The following is a 16105-nucleotide window of genomic DNA, read 5'->3' as shown; positions in this document are numbered from 1 at the left end:
ACAAGCTAATATCACGGCGCAGAATCCTTATTTTTTCACTAGTCCGTGATAAAATAAAGTGCATGTACTTACTGGTAGACATTTTGCGTTGAATCTTCGGTCACTACTAACACTTCAATTTAATTACAAATCGACATTAGCGTTCCCTTTTGTACTGTGTCGCCTCTTTGTACTCGTGTCTTCGATAATTACGTCTAAATTACTTCGATAAATAAACTATTGCGACTAGAATCGTTGTAAAGTTATCATTAAATAAATATGTATCTTAATCATGAAACTGGACATGAATTTGAAGAGCAGTTTGTTTTGGTTTATTCAGTTTATTCGGTGGTTACATTTTGATGTGTTGGCTGTTTTCTTCTTTTCGCCCGATGATAGTGTGGAACCGGAATTAGATCCTGGAAAGAAAAAAAAAACATGTTATTCGATATTTATTTTGGCGTACTTCATAACATTTCACATTCACAAATTAATACTTTAAATTTTATACACGTATTGCCTATAACAAGGTTTGACAGATTAAAATTATCAAGACGAATATTATATTATAGAGAAATTTTAAACAATATCGGTCTTACAAATAAACTTTGTCTCCTATGACACTGTCAATACAATGATAATTCTGAAGTTTTCCGAATGTCAGGCAGCCTTGCAAATAAACGCGGGAAAGTTTATACGTGCGAATAAACCAACCATAAGGAAAATTTATATTTGTAAACATTTAGCATATTCTTGGTTTATTCTCAAGTATAACTTTAAACCAACTTTATTTGTTATACTTACCAAGTTTATTTTAAAGGCCGAAAAAGTTTTAAAACATGGGATTACTTTAGTTCGCGTTTATTCATAACACAGCAATAATTTAAATGCCTTTTTATTTTATTGCTTGATTTAAATTTCATCTATACTAATATTATAAAGCTGCAGTGTTTGTTGGTTTGTTTGTTTGTTTGAACGCGCTAATCTCTGGTACTACTGGTCCGATTTGAATGATTCTTTCAGTTTTGGGTAGTCCATTTATCGAGGAAGGCTATAGGCTATGTGTTTTTTTTCTTTTTCAAAATTAGGGATCCGTAATAAAATTGCTATTTTGTAACACAAGGTGTAAAATCGAAAACCTTTTTTTGCGTGCGCTGCAAAAACTATTGACAATAGAACAAAATTATGTACAGGCTATAATATAGGCAATATTTTATTACTTATAAAACTATCGCGTGAATTATACTTTATATGGCAAAACAACGTTTGCCGGGTCAGCTAGTTATCAATATACAGAATTTTTATGTTCGATTATAAACAAAAGTGTGTATATATGGCGTAATAAAAGAAATTTTTTCCTAATTGTATTTTGCGTTTATAGAAAAAGCAATACTGTAATAAAAAAGGTTGTATTCATTGGTTGTAATTAATACAACCAATGAAACTATTATTATACACTAGCTGACCCGGCAAACGTTGTTTTGCCATATAAAGTATAATTCACGCGATAGTTTTATAAATAATAATTGTGTTGTTGTCCTATGTGTTATTCTGGTGTGTAAGCTATATTATTGCAAAGTTTCATCAAAATCCAATCAGTAATTTTTGCGTTAAAGAAGTTGAAACATACATCCAGACATACAAACTTTCACATTTATAATATTTATAGGATTTAGATAGAGTTTCAGTAAGAAGTAAATTTAGAAGAGATTTAACAAATGAAATTTGTCAAATACCAAATTATGAACTATTTCCGATTGAAGGGGCAGATTACTCCCTAAATTGAATTAAGGCGGACGAAAGCGGGCACGGGCGGTTGCACGTCAAAACTAGCCACAAACACAAATTTAAATATGCAATTGGCACCCCACTGTTTACCAATAGCTTTCACGAAATCGATTGTTGCACTAAACATCACCAAAGGCGAATAGTACAATGAAAGCCGTATCTAGCGGGTGCAATTTCCTTTCATAGTTTCACACCGAATTGCTTATTTAACAAACGACGATGTTCATTCTAAGGCTGTTCACAGAAGACAACAGTACAGTATACAATATACGTTATCTAACAAAACAACCCTAATTACCCTTTTATTTATTATTTACCCGTGTGCAATGCAGTGAAGCAGTAATGTGTAAGCAATACTGTGTTCCGGTCTGAAGGGCGCCGAAGCTAGTGAAATTACTGGGCAAATGAGACTTAACATCTTATATCACAAGGTGACGAGCGCATTTGTAGTGCCGATCAGAAATTTTGGGGTTATTCAATAATCCTGATACTGCATTGTAATGGGCACGGCGTATCAATTACCATCAGCTGAACGTCCTGCTCGTCTCATCCCTTAGTTTCATTCAAAAAACCGATTATAGAAGAGATTACAAATGTGTGCACGCGTGCCAAAAAGAACGAAACTAAAATAGCGCCGAAACAGGTTGGACTCACAGCGAAACAGGGATGTCAGATACGTAATATTACATGTGCGAGTGAGAACGAATCATTAATGGCCGCCATTTTAATGCACGCGTTATTTATCGGTGAGGGTAAAGCCCTTATATAATTGTTGGAATTTGATATACAGTTGCTGGAGAGTTCCAATAGTTTTTCCAAATTGGAATTCCGAACGCAAGTATCAATTATCAAGACGAACGTTATGATTTTTTCGAACGGCATAATAGGAACGAACATATACACCGAAATCGGTTTTAAAACGAACGTATGCAGCCGACCTAATACTGCAACAGCTAAAACAATACAATAATCATCAAAGGATTTATACCAGCTTAAATAAATTTTCCGTTGCAATAGACAATACCCTTCCGGCAGAGAAAACTGTACTAGATTTCTTTCCCATAAACGTGCGAGAGGTAAAACTTTCTCGATGCCGGGTCATAAATATTGAGGGTACAATATAAATGGACGTATGAAGAAACAGAAACACAGACTAAACGATTCTTCTTTCTAATAATCGTTTATCAAAGTATTTAATGTGCCAAAAAATTTAAATATATTTATTACTAGCTATAGTTTCTTAGGAGAGAATTTTTTATTTTTTAATATACTCACTTTGCAAATAATACACTAGAAACTGTAATGGTTAATACATTTTTATAACCTACCACCTATAGAACTTTCATCCCCCTTTTTTCATCCCCACACAGGTCTAAATTTAAAAACGCTAAAACAAATATTTATTTATTTCTAATCAAGTGCCTAAGTTCTAATTTTCGTGGCCTTATCTTCGATAATGACGAACTTATATACAAACTTCCACCCTCTATTTCAGACTCGCCAAGCTTTTTAATCGCGACAAAAGGTAGCCTATGTTTAATCTCAAGCTCTTGTTTATCTCTGCACTAAATGTCATCAAAATGGGTTCAGTGGTTTAGGCGTGAAAGCGTAACAAACAAACTTACATTCACATTTATAATATTCTCTCTCTAGACTCTTGTGATTCCTCTGGTGTTACAAGAGAATAAAGGCTGCGGTGATCACTTACCTTCCATCAGGTGACCCGTATGTGAGGTTTGTCCTCCTCTTCCATATATAAATTAAAATTGCCCGCTCTTTCTGTCGTGCTCCATACGTTTTTCCTCCAAATTCGTTATATGTGAACCCTGCCTTATGGTGATAAGACCTGTTTAACTACATAATATTGTAACTTTGACTTTACAATCTTCTTCTTATCTTATGTTTATAAACCGACCAAGTGCGAGTAATTCTCGCACACGAAGGGGTCTTTCTTATGGAAGGGGAGGATTTTATCTAAGTAATAAAATGAAAATAGATATTTGTTAAAAAGTTTCAATAGATCTAAATAGATTTATGCCTATATAAGCCTTACCAATAATATATAAAGATCGACTTGATAGTATCTCTTTAAATTTTGTTTTACATTACAATTTACGTAATATAACTTTTGAGTTATATATTTTAGCATGTGACGTCACAAATATTATCATCACCCTATCCCTTGTCACAATATGTTAATTGTTCACATTTGGTTAGCGGTTAGCCCCTTAAAGTGTGACGTAATTTATATTAATAAACATAAATAAAAATTTAAGTTTAAGTAAGATAAAAAATGTGGTCAAGTTGTGCCTTAACCATTTTATGTGTTCCATCCTTGTCAAGGGGAGTGCTAACCTTCTCTCCTTTCAATAGACACAATATGCGCAACGGTTGTCTCCTATATATCATAACTACACAATAAACTTCGATAGCGTGTTTCAGAACATAACATTACTTAACCAATATTTGTACGAAAATTTGCTTGTTTATATCAAAATATGAGGCCTCTTGGTATTTCTTTGAATTGGGTAAGAAAAAAACTTAAGACCACGCTAAATAGTTCAAAATAAATAATATTAACCAACTGATTTCATAACTTTCCTGTATAGCGCCATCTATCGTACCATACTGCTACTACACGATAGAATATCGTATTATCTTAAGCATAATATGAATTATTCTTAATTTCTTTGTAGAAATAAAATTATTTGCAGAGACCAAACTCTTTTTAATTCTATGATGATTCCAATTCCTAGTCACCACTATTGTAATAGACCTTTTAAGTGTTGAACATTTACTATAATACTTGTTGTATTAATCTTTTGTTACTACAAAATAGAAATCGCAATAATTTAAATCAGACTACGGAGAAATTTCCATTCCACCTTAAATTATTGGATCTTCGGAAATATCTTACATCGATAGTCGATACAGTAAACTATCACGCTCCGAACGATCGGCGAGATGATTGCAGTACCAACATTCCATGCAAATCTGATCCACGCTAATCTAGCGTTAAATGACCCACTTATAAGGTGGATAATTCCGCAACATTTGATACACTTCAATTTAAATCACAATGTTATATGGAAAGCATGTACCTATAAACAAACGTTTACTTTCTAATGGGCCGACATCGGGTCGATTCCAACCCCCGACACGACTTGGACAATTTAATCTACTGTTAGCAACGGTACGTGTAATTGAATTAAAATCTATAATAAAAACGGAACGTGAGGACGCACAGAGATGGACTGGGGATTTGGACCGTTTAACCGAAAGGAGACGAAATTTGGTTTAAGTACTACTAACTTAACAGAGGAAGTAGTGAAAATATGAAGGGTACCTAGAGGTTAGGAGAAAGCGTCCGTCAAAATGCATTAAATTAGGGTGGCGCTAAAGTAGCATCAGGGTAGATCTTAAAAGAAGCACCAAATATAAAATAATACTAATCACTAGATAGATAATAATATATGCACACTTCCCTATAATAATTATTTAAGGTTAAATATAAATATATTATTTTGTACAACGTAAGATGTTGAAATTTTCAATAATTCACTACTTACTACTACCATACCCTGTGTCTACAACAGCGTCATTGTGGAAGTTTTTTGAACTATTATTTACAACATAATCTGGACACTTTTTCAACTTTTCTCCCATATGAGATGATTCTCCTTGCCTTCTACCCTCCATAAAGGAAAAGTTGGACAATTTGCTGACTAAAAAACAATGGCAGAGACTGCCGATAGAAGTCTATACTTAGAACTTTAAGTATTAAAATTACATAATGTTTAAGAAAATAATTGTATTATTGACTTAAATTTTTATTTTTAAACTTATTTTCAACAATACATTTACCAAACAAAAAAACTTTTTCAACAAAGCACCGTAAATACACATTGAACTTTTCACTAAATCCATTCAATTTCACATATTATAAGTTGTACAGCTACAGATATACTGCTATAAGCATTTCGGTGACGCGAACTCAAAAGATTTCACCCATCCAAAAAGTGTTTAACTATATATATTTTTTTTTAATTATTTATTTACCGCGTGCGCCAGTCATGAGCATGTCGGTGACGCGAACTCTTAAGATTTTTCCCTTACCAAAAAGTTCCCAACGCGTCTAAAGTAGTTTTCACTTCAAAAAGTATTATCTCAATACAAGAAAATGATATTATTACGTCAATTGTTCGCGAGAATACGTAAACATAGTAAAGGAAATGTGGAGTTGTTTACAAAAACATGTTTTTCTTGTTACTACCCTCTACACTGTTTGAAAGCATTCTAGAACGATCCTTACCGGTATAGATTCTTATTGGTTCATACTAACTGACTGCTGCGACGTGCAATAAATTATTTGGTGACCCTGTAGTCCTAGCACGTAATAAAATAATAGCAGACACGAGAATAAATTAACAAATGCTAAAAATCCTTGCTAGAGTTTTCATGCGTACAAAAACGCCTGCATAAATATTCTACTTAATTATTTTGTTTTCTTTAATAATATTGTCTCGGAAATTTTTGAATACGATAGAGTACCGCTATTCAGTAAGCTATTTAAATTCTTATTTTCATAAGTATATTTTATTTATTTTTGACGACCCATATAGCCGAATGGTTAGTGACCCTGACTACTAAGCCAGAGGTTCCGGGTTCGAATCCCGGTAGGTGCAATTATTTATATGATGAATATGGATGTTTGTTTCGAAGGTATGGATTTTATAAGTATTTATGTATATTTAAGTAAGTATATTGTATTAAATATATAGTTGTTTTGTACCCATAGTACAGGCTATGCCTAGTTTGGGGCAAGATATTTTGTGAAAGTGTCAATATTATTGTATATTTATTTAATATAACTTAAACAACAAAATGTACAGAAATAATATAAACTTTCAAAGCACAATAGATATGTATTGAAATAGTATACTGCCGTGCTTATGTTAAAGTTAAAACAATCTCGTCAATATGTTTGAGTGTCATATGTCTTTTAAAGAGACTCCTTTACATCCCACGTACATAAAATACTAAATGCCGTGTCGTATCCGGACAGTAAATACTCTGGGAACGAAAATCGCCAACGTTTAGAAAATGCAAATGACATTTCGAGATGTGCTTACATAACTGCATCACGACTTTAAAATGTTCAAACGCCGCGGGCTCCGAGGCATAAAGATCCCAGGGATATTCAAATTACATTTCTTTAGCATTATGATTAAATATGTGAAAGTGCACATAACATGAACAATACTTTATTTCGATCAATGAAGATTAAAATTATGATAAATGACTATGCTGCAATTACGCGTGCGAAAATCTTTTGAACAACAACATGGGAACTTTCGCCAGTGCGAAATGTATTAGAAAATATGAGTAAAATTGGAACAAGAATATATATGATGAATATGATTACCAAAAGCGACCTACTTTAATAAATCGACATCAATTAAACTTCTTTATTTTTAAAGAAAAACTTCTGTTACATCGCCTCAAATATTTTCGTCCATCTATCGCATGTCGCATTACAGCCAGCCTTGATTGAATCATTAATATCAAGTTATTTTTTTTAATCATGGCAACCTTAGTTTAAGGTAATTTACTGTAATGTACTGGCAAGCATGGATCATCATATTATGCAGTAAATATAAAACTTCATTTGTTGACAGTAAAAAAGCACTTCAACAGTTGACAGTAAAAAATAACACCTGGCAACCCTAAAATTGCGGCTGACTGAGAGCTGGTAATCATTTCCATTCAAATGTCGTAAAATTGATTTAAAAATATAATAATTAAATACTAAAATTTTATACTCTCTCAAGATTCGTTTAAAATTGGTTTTATCTAAAAATCAGATAGCTGAAAATTATAGAAATGTATAAGAAATTATTGCTGACGAGAGTTAACATCCTATGTCTCAGTGACAGGCGCAATTGCGATGCCGCTCAGAATATTGGGTCCAATCAAAAAACCTGAGCGGCACTGGATTGTAATGGATTGAGCGTATCAGTTACTATGTGAACGTCTTCCTCGTCTCGTCACATTTTCAAATATAATCAAAATAGAATCGCTTCACTAAACTAGGTTAAGTAATAGATTTATACCATGTATTATAATGTAAGAATAAGAATAAAAAATTTTAATGGTCTGTGAATATGGAAATACTTTTGCAATACTTATTAATTGAGAGCCGGTTTTTCCCTTCAGTTATACTGCGAAAACTACTGAATCGATCGGAATAATACTTGTACCATAACAAGCAGCCTGTTTCGGAGAAGAAAAAGAACTGACGACCGAGCTTTGCGCGGATCTTTAAAAAGGTACAGAACTTGAACAAAACCAAACTAATAGGACATCTGGTTTCGAACTTGGGTATTCTGCTTTCCGGATCACCCAATGTCACATCTGAGCTATTATAGTCTTGTATACGGCGAAATTTACCTTTGTATTCTAATGTTATTGTAGCTGTTTCTCATTAAAACACTAGAACGATTTATCGCCCCAGAAATCACCTTTTATGAAAATCGCTGGAGCCGTTTCTGAGATTCAAATTATATACATATATATGTATTAATATATATAAGAATTGCTCATTTAAAGATATAAGATAGTAGCGGACCCGAAAGACGTTGTCCTGTACACACGTCTTAAATTTGAAAATCGGTCCAGACGTTAGGAGGAGTTCACTAACAAACACATGAGCAGGATAATTATTATATGGACGTAATTGTGAATCTAAACCATTCTCGAATCCACCTGAAGATACACAGAAAGTTTCATTAAAATCGGTGCAGCCGTTTGGAGGAGTTCAGAAATAAATAGTTTAGTTTACTTACAACAGACGCAATATATATATATATATATATCTATACAAAAGAAATATATATATTAAGATAACAATTCATACACTGAGCGGGCGCGGGGTACATAAGTTATATGGCAAAACAACGTTTGACGGGTTAGCACTTGTACCAAATATACCAACTACAAGATGTAAAGATCTTATTTGGAAAAACACCGGACATGATTTTTACTTCAAAACTTTTTAATTTCTTTTTAGCGACATATCATAAACTTAATAAGCACTTATCATTCTTAAGTAACTTTAGAGCAATAACATTACGTAAGGGTAATACGAGATAAGCTGTTGTATGTTTTAAGTACTTTTACATTTTACCGTAGCGAGAAAGTTAGATCAAAATTATTTATATTACAGATATCTTTATATATAACACAGACATAAAAAAACGTAAATATTGTAATCGAAAGAATTTATTAAAGTGATAACCCTCACTTCTGAAATTAATTACACAAATTAAATTTAAACTCGAACCCGCGACCTCTCGCATTCCGTGCAAACGGTTTTCCACTGAGCCAACCGTTCGAGTGACCTCACGTTCATAAGTCTTGAGATATCTTGTTCAACTCTTAGGTTGTGGCTTCATTTACAGGGCGTTACAGTTGATAACTTTCTCAGCAACAATTTGTATATACATTTTGTTTTTAAATTTAATTTGTGTATTGTAATACAATTTTTATAATAAATCAATAGATTCTTAGCTCTGTTATCATATCACAAATAAGTGTTTATGGTTACTGTTAAGAACACAGATCAAATTGAGAACAAGAATAAAAAAGAATTCTCGTGTCTCTCAAAAAATATGTCTAACGATCTCACATTATTCTTCCTTTACTCAAATCGTATCTTTCTCTTTTGACGCTTCTTTAGCAGCTTGGTATGTATGTATCTACAAATCTATGTATCTACGTATCTATGTAATGTCGGATTGGTTTGAAACCTCGCACACTTGTGAACGACCGTTAACAATACAATAATTTAAATAGCCTGTCCCACATTTATTAACTTTGTATGTGTGTATTTGTTTATAACGGGATCTTTCCTAGTTTCGTCGCAAGGAAATAATAGAATGTTTTGACGAACATGATTGTCTATGGAAATATACTAGCAGAGACTAAAAACGTCCGCGTACAATAAACTTTTTAGACATCTACCAAAAACATGATCCCAACAGAAGCGTATTTCTTTTTCTTTTTTTTTGCTTCTTCTTCTGATCTGAGAGCGCCATAACTTCGGCAACGATGAAAGTAGACTGTTTTACTCGCCAATGTATCACCAATGAAAGCTATCGAGCCAATGATTTTAAATTTCAAACCTTTGGTTCGCTGGTTCGCTAATAGACCAACCCTTTAGTGTTAACCATCGGTATTATAATAACCAAGACAGGCTTAATGATCGCCAAAAGTCTATAGAACAAAGTATGACGGGAACACACGGACTAGACAAAATTATAAAAATAAAATAAAAAAATGAAGACCTGAGACAAAAAACAGAAGTAACCGACATACTTAATAAAATAGATCAGCAGAAGTGGAGATGGACTGGTCACATGTTGAGAGATAGCTAAGAAAAATAGAGCAAAATTGTCACTAATTGGTATCCAAGAGGTTGCACACGGATTCAGAGGAGACCTCGAACAAGATGGGAGGGAGAACTCAAACTCACAGCGGGCCCGAACTGGAGTAGAGTGACCCACAACAGACTGTAAGGAAAGAGCTAAACGAAGCCTTTGCCAAGCTTGCGTACTTGCGTCTAATCTATGCCTTTTTATACAGACCTGGAGTAAGTTAAAAGATCGTATTTTGTGACTATCCTCATCTCGCATACGTGCAGTAACACGGTTTTAAATAAGCATTCTAATGCATAATGCCTACGTGATTGCGTTAATTAAATTTTGCTTCACTAATCCTTTATTAAGACGTATAGAAACTTGAAAATGATTGGCAGTTTACGGTCAAGTGTAAATAACACCAAACTTTCAAAGTCATTTGAAATTGACAGAAGCGAAATGTTAAATTCTAAATTTTTACACGTTCAGCTTTCAGGGTCTCTTGTTAAGGACTTCAAAATTACTAAAACTATGCTATTTTAAAATATCCACATATCTTACATCTTTAAACTAGCAATTCTTGTTTATATATTATATATTCTAAATCTCGGAAACTGCTCCACCGATTTTAATGAATTTTAGTATACAGGTAGTTTAAATTTTAAAAAATTAAGTTTTATCAGTGTTTTAATGAGTAACAGCTACAATAACATTAGAATACAAAGGTTAATTTCGACTAAACTACTATACAAGACTATAATAGCTCAGACTATAATAGGACATTGAGTGATCCGAGAGCAGAAGACACCGCTTCGAATCTTATTAGTTTTTTTTTGTTCAAGTTTTGTACAATCTTAAAAATCCGAGCAAGGCTCGGTCGTCCAGATATTTCATAATATAGTCATAATATAGTGACGATTTCATAATGACTGTCAATGAGAAATATTAATACATATCAAATGATTGATCATAGTTATCGGCTGTGTCAGGCTCACGTGTGACTAAAGTGTGGGAGCGATATTACCAATATCCTTCTCTCGCTCGCACGTACTATACACTATAGTGTGGCGCACCGATTGTTATATTATTTGTCTCCTCTGCTTCCTTGAATATATAACCAGGTTTGCAAAATTAGACCTTTGTGCCAGTAATTTTATTACATGCTTTTTATTAGCTTCACCTGTTTGTAACCGACTCATTTGGGCTTGAATTTGACCCACTTTAAATGGCTAGATTTCGTTCAAACTTCGTTGAACGTAGATTTATCAACCGATGAAAATACATTAATTTGATAAAATTATTCCATTTTTCAATTTGAAAAATAAGATTATGTTAATTTACATAATTTTTTCATCTATCGTCGATAAGGTATGTATTGATGTTAATTTTAAATTTCAACCATTATTTTTTCAACCATAGCGTGAGTTTTAGTTTTTTTTACTATTATTATAGATAATATTACATGAAGCGACTGTTTATTACATTTATTGTTTAATTAATACAAAATTTACGCACTACATACATTACAAAATCAACATAAAACAAACGGTAGGATGATTAATATGCATCAATCACGTGATCAATTAAAGAAAGTAACGACATAAGTTCCAATCAACGAGAGCTATTAATTTAAAAAACATTCAACGTGTATTTTAAAGAATATAGGAAAGAATGATAATGAAAAGAATAGACCAAACGGGATTAGTGAAGGAATGTTAACCGTTCAGACCTTTACAAATGAGCATATTGAAGTAGTCGAAATGGAACAATTAAAGCGAAGAAGAAATACAAAATAATAATAATATACTTTAGAAATGAGGTTAAAAAACAAAAGAAATTTGTAATCAACAGATCATTCTCAAGAACTATAACTAACTATACCTACTACGAGTACTATTTGGGACATGAGCAGCAGAAATTAAGATTTATGTGGAATAGTTTTTTTTTATATATATTTAATTTGATGACAATGTTCTATTGTATCAGAATTTTTATTTGGTCGAATGCAGTGTTTGAGAAGGTCTGATGTGTGCTATGAATTGCTATGACCATATTAATTGGAAAAACAACGAATAAACTTTTATTGCAACGCCTCAAATTTTTTAATCAGCATGTTGCATTACAGCCGGCCGCGAATACTAGTACAGCACTGTAGGGATTAAGTTAATTTCAACTATTGCTATCATGTCAGTTTGACAGATTTAACATCTGTTTTCCCAAAAGGGAGCGTGGGTTCGGACCCCTTGAAAAGGTTCTTTTATTGCACTACATTTTTATTATATGAATAAGTAAAGCAGTATATATATTTTTTCTTTCGATTATTATGCTGCTATTTCGAATATAATAAAATGTTATTTTGTGAAATAAAAGTAACACTTGCATCGTGGTTTGACAAAACCACTTAATTGCTGGTTATAAATTTACCTATTACTACAAATTCAGTTTAAATTCCTACAAAGGTATTTTGTTTAAATTGAAATATTGTTGTGTATTTTAAAATCCTTAGATACGTCTAGATAGACTTTAGAAAATTGACTTTAAAACTAACCTCTATTCCGCCGAGCAATTCACCCACACTAACACAAAGTGTCATACAAATCGCGAGTGTAAGACGTAGCTTGTCACGCACACTAAACTAATATTCCTGTCCTGTTTTCAGCGGTTGTCTAACAGCAAGAGACTATCGAGACGTATAAATTATCTATATATATAAAAATGAATTGCTGAACGTTAGTCTCGCTAAAACTCGAGAATGGCTTTATCAATTTGGCTAATTTTGGTCTTGAATTATTTGTGGAAGTCCAGAGAATGTTTAAAAGGTGAATAAATAGGAAAATGCTGCTAAATTAAATAAAAACAATAAAATTGTTTTTCCTTTGATGTGTCCATACATAATTTCTATGAGAGAATTTATTAACGCGCGGTTTGACAGTGCTGCTGTGAAACAATTTCATTACGACAGCAGGGTGCATATTTTACGAAGTAATCTTTGATGTTATGATATATTATTGACAAATTCATATAAAAACATTATTTTATTTATTATATGCAGAACAACGTCTGTCGGGTCAGCTAGTCTTAGATAAAATCCTTGAATAGCCATTAACTCGATATTCGATAGGCACCTCGTACTGGCGTAACGAAACGCCAGCCAGCAATGATTAGGCGAGATTTGAAGCCGTCACGCCTGTTACAGCGATCGTTCCCGGCACCGACAATACGGTGAAATTACAACGATACATCAAAAGGATATCAGTTTTATATCACTCTGTAGACTGTATACAGGATGTTCAGTTTTAATATTTTTATTAAATACTGCCCGCTTCGCTGGGCGAATTTTAAAAGGAAATTGATTAATGATGGAACGTTGGAATTCGAAAAATAAGTAGCCATAAACCGTGGATACCTAGGATAAATTTCGCATCGGATGGTTGTAGTTTCATGTCGATACGATCAGTGGTTTAGGCGTGATTGAGCCTCAAACCAAGACCATCTTCATTATATATTATACAGAAATCTTTTCAGCGATAATGTAATGTAAATGTTAATTCAATAAGTAATTTAAAATCCCTTTTTTGAATAAAAATATATGATTTTGTTATACATTATATACGTGTAACTTTAATGGTCTTTGCAGCGTTCGCCAGAATAGCTTACAGGTGGCAGAATTTTTTCTCTACACACTTGACACTTATCGTTATGTTTTGGACACGTCGCACAGTATCTTTAAAAATTACGATATAATTATACCAGAGAAATTGATAATAATCTATCTAATATATAAAATTCTCGTGTCATGGTGTTAAACATTGAACTCCTCCGAAACGGTTTGACAGATTCTTATGAAATTTTGAGTGCATATTGGGTAGGTCTGAGAATCGGACAACATCTATTTTTCATCCCCCTAAATGTTAAGGGTGGTCCACACGAAATTTTTTTTTAAATTTGTTTGATTATGAGTCAACATTAAATTTTCACCCATCAACGATCTACGTAATCATCTACGATCAACAGTTACTTTTGTATCGCGATTTTAATATCGGCCATACAAGCGTTTGCTGGGTCAGCTAGTATTATTATATATTTTGTCGTATAGCCTCAATTACTCTTAAGTGACAACTATAACTGTATTAATTTATATTTGCTAGAAATAAAAAGTTTTTAAGTTTAAATAGCGGCCAAGTGCGAGTCGGACTTGCCCTTGAAGGGTTCCGTAGCAGCATGCAGAAGTTTGCATGGTCATGTACATCATATATTTTTCATTCTTTTATTTTAGAAGTTACAGGGGGGACACATTTTGCCACTTTGGAAGTGTCTCTCGCGTTATTCTATTCAGTTTAGAAAAAATAATAAGTTATCAACTACAATATCATTTTTGAAGACCTATACGGGGACTAAGACTATACTATATCAATGATACCCCGTATACACGTATGGGTTTGACGAAAAAAATTGTTTGAGTTTCAGTTATAAGTATGGGAAACCATTTGTGGACCGCCTAAGAGCGCCATCCGACACACCCTGAGTAACCAATGTAAACAAGAAGCACTTAAACGCTGGAACAACTCTTCAGGTTTAAACCACTCTAAAGCACTGATAAGGGCATTTAACAGTAGTTATGCGAATGAAGCCCTATCATTGAACAGGAAAAATCTATGCATACTCACTAGGATGCTAACCGGGCACTGTCGCCTAAACAAGCACCCAGTGTGGTCGGCATCAAAAACGACAAAACTTGCAGATTGTGCCTTGAGGATGATGAAACGCCTATTCATCTACTCTGCGACTGCGGCCCACTCATTAGTGGGATTAGCCAAAGATTGTGTTACGCTTATGCATTCATAAGCGTAACACAATCTTTGGCGACTACTTCGTGCCACCAGTTGGTGTTTGTAACACTCACGTCAAGGAGATACTGGGGTTCGTAAAGGCGGCAGGGCTTGACGACGAGCTTTAGTATGAGTGGCGACCACAATAGTTCAATCTTGGACGCGGTGTCACTAGGAATCTTTAGGACTAGGAAATAGCCACCCTGTTCAAATAATAATAATAATGGGGAACCCTTAAAATTATTTTTCTAGTTTTGTGTGAAAATCTCAATCGGCTTCACAGAATACAACTACTTACCAAGTTTCAACGGTATAATTCTTATAGTTTCGGAAAGATATGGCTGTGACATACGGACGGACAGACAGGCATGACAAATCTGTAAGGGTTCCCTTTTTTGGCATTTGGCTACGGAACCCTAAAAAGGCCAGTATTATTCATATATCCTTATTACTCACGCTACCTTGAAGCAGCACCGAAATAAAAACGCAATTTATAACTGTAAGTTTGTATGTAACAAAGAAAATTGTTTTTTATCGTAAAAAAAACGTTACTTAATCATACTATTGCTAGTTGATGCTTATTAAAAATTATTTTCTACTTTATAGTTTTAAAATTTACTTTCAAAAGCAAGCATCCTGTATAAACTGTATAATGACACTACCGTCAAATATTATAAAAAGAAACAAAAAGTGACGCAATGACGCTCGCCCAGGAATTTGGGTAATCACCGACCCCAATTTAAAAAGAGGACGATAAATATACTAGGAATCAAGAAATTCTTCCACCAAATCATTTTATATAATTGAGACTCCCAAGCACTACTTTTATGGACTACATTAAGAATTATTAAAATATATATACTATTACTACAAAAAACTTGTTGTGCCTACTACTCGGTTAAGTGGAGTTAGTCTATTGCAAAGAGGATGTAATTACTACGTAAAAAGATTGCCTAAGTAAAAATTGAAATTTAGTTTAGTATGAAACGTGCAGTTATTTGACATAACTTTGAAATAGTAGTAATTACAGTACGGCGATTGGCGACCGAGTATAATCCGGTTAATCTTGAAAGCGAACAAATGCTTATAGCG

At 33.3% G+C, this 16105-nt stretch overlaps 1 protein-coding gene and 1 non-coding gene across 2 annotated transcripts in view; both read right to left on the bottom strand.

Moving 5' to 3' along the window:
• The window catches only part of LOC126971620 (uncharacterized), a 318228-nt gene that overhangs the window by 192922 nt on the left and 109201 nt on the right, over positions 1-16105 (bottom strand). The window lies entirely within an intron of this gene.
• Positions 4054-4144, bottom strand: LOC126978242 (U6atac minor spliceosomal RNA). Its single transcript, XR_007732559.1, has one exon. It is a non-coding gene; the product is annotated as a U6atac minor spliceosomal RNA (small nuclear RNA).

The sequence above is a fragment of the Leptidea sinapis genome, chromosome 2 (genome assembly GCF_905404315.1).
Source record: "Leptidea sinapis chromosome 2, ilLepSina1.1, whole genome shotgun sequence".
Classification (NCBI taxonomy): Eukaryota; Metazoa; Arthropoda; class Insecta; order Lepidoptera; family Pieridae; genus Leptidea; species Leptidea sinapis.
The sequence above is the reverse complement of the archived record's forward strand: the minus strand, read 5'-3'. Positions and strand labels throughout refer to the sequence as shown.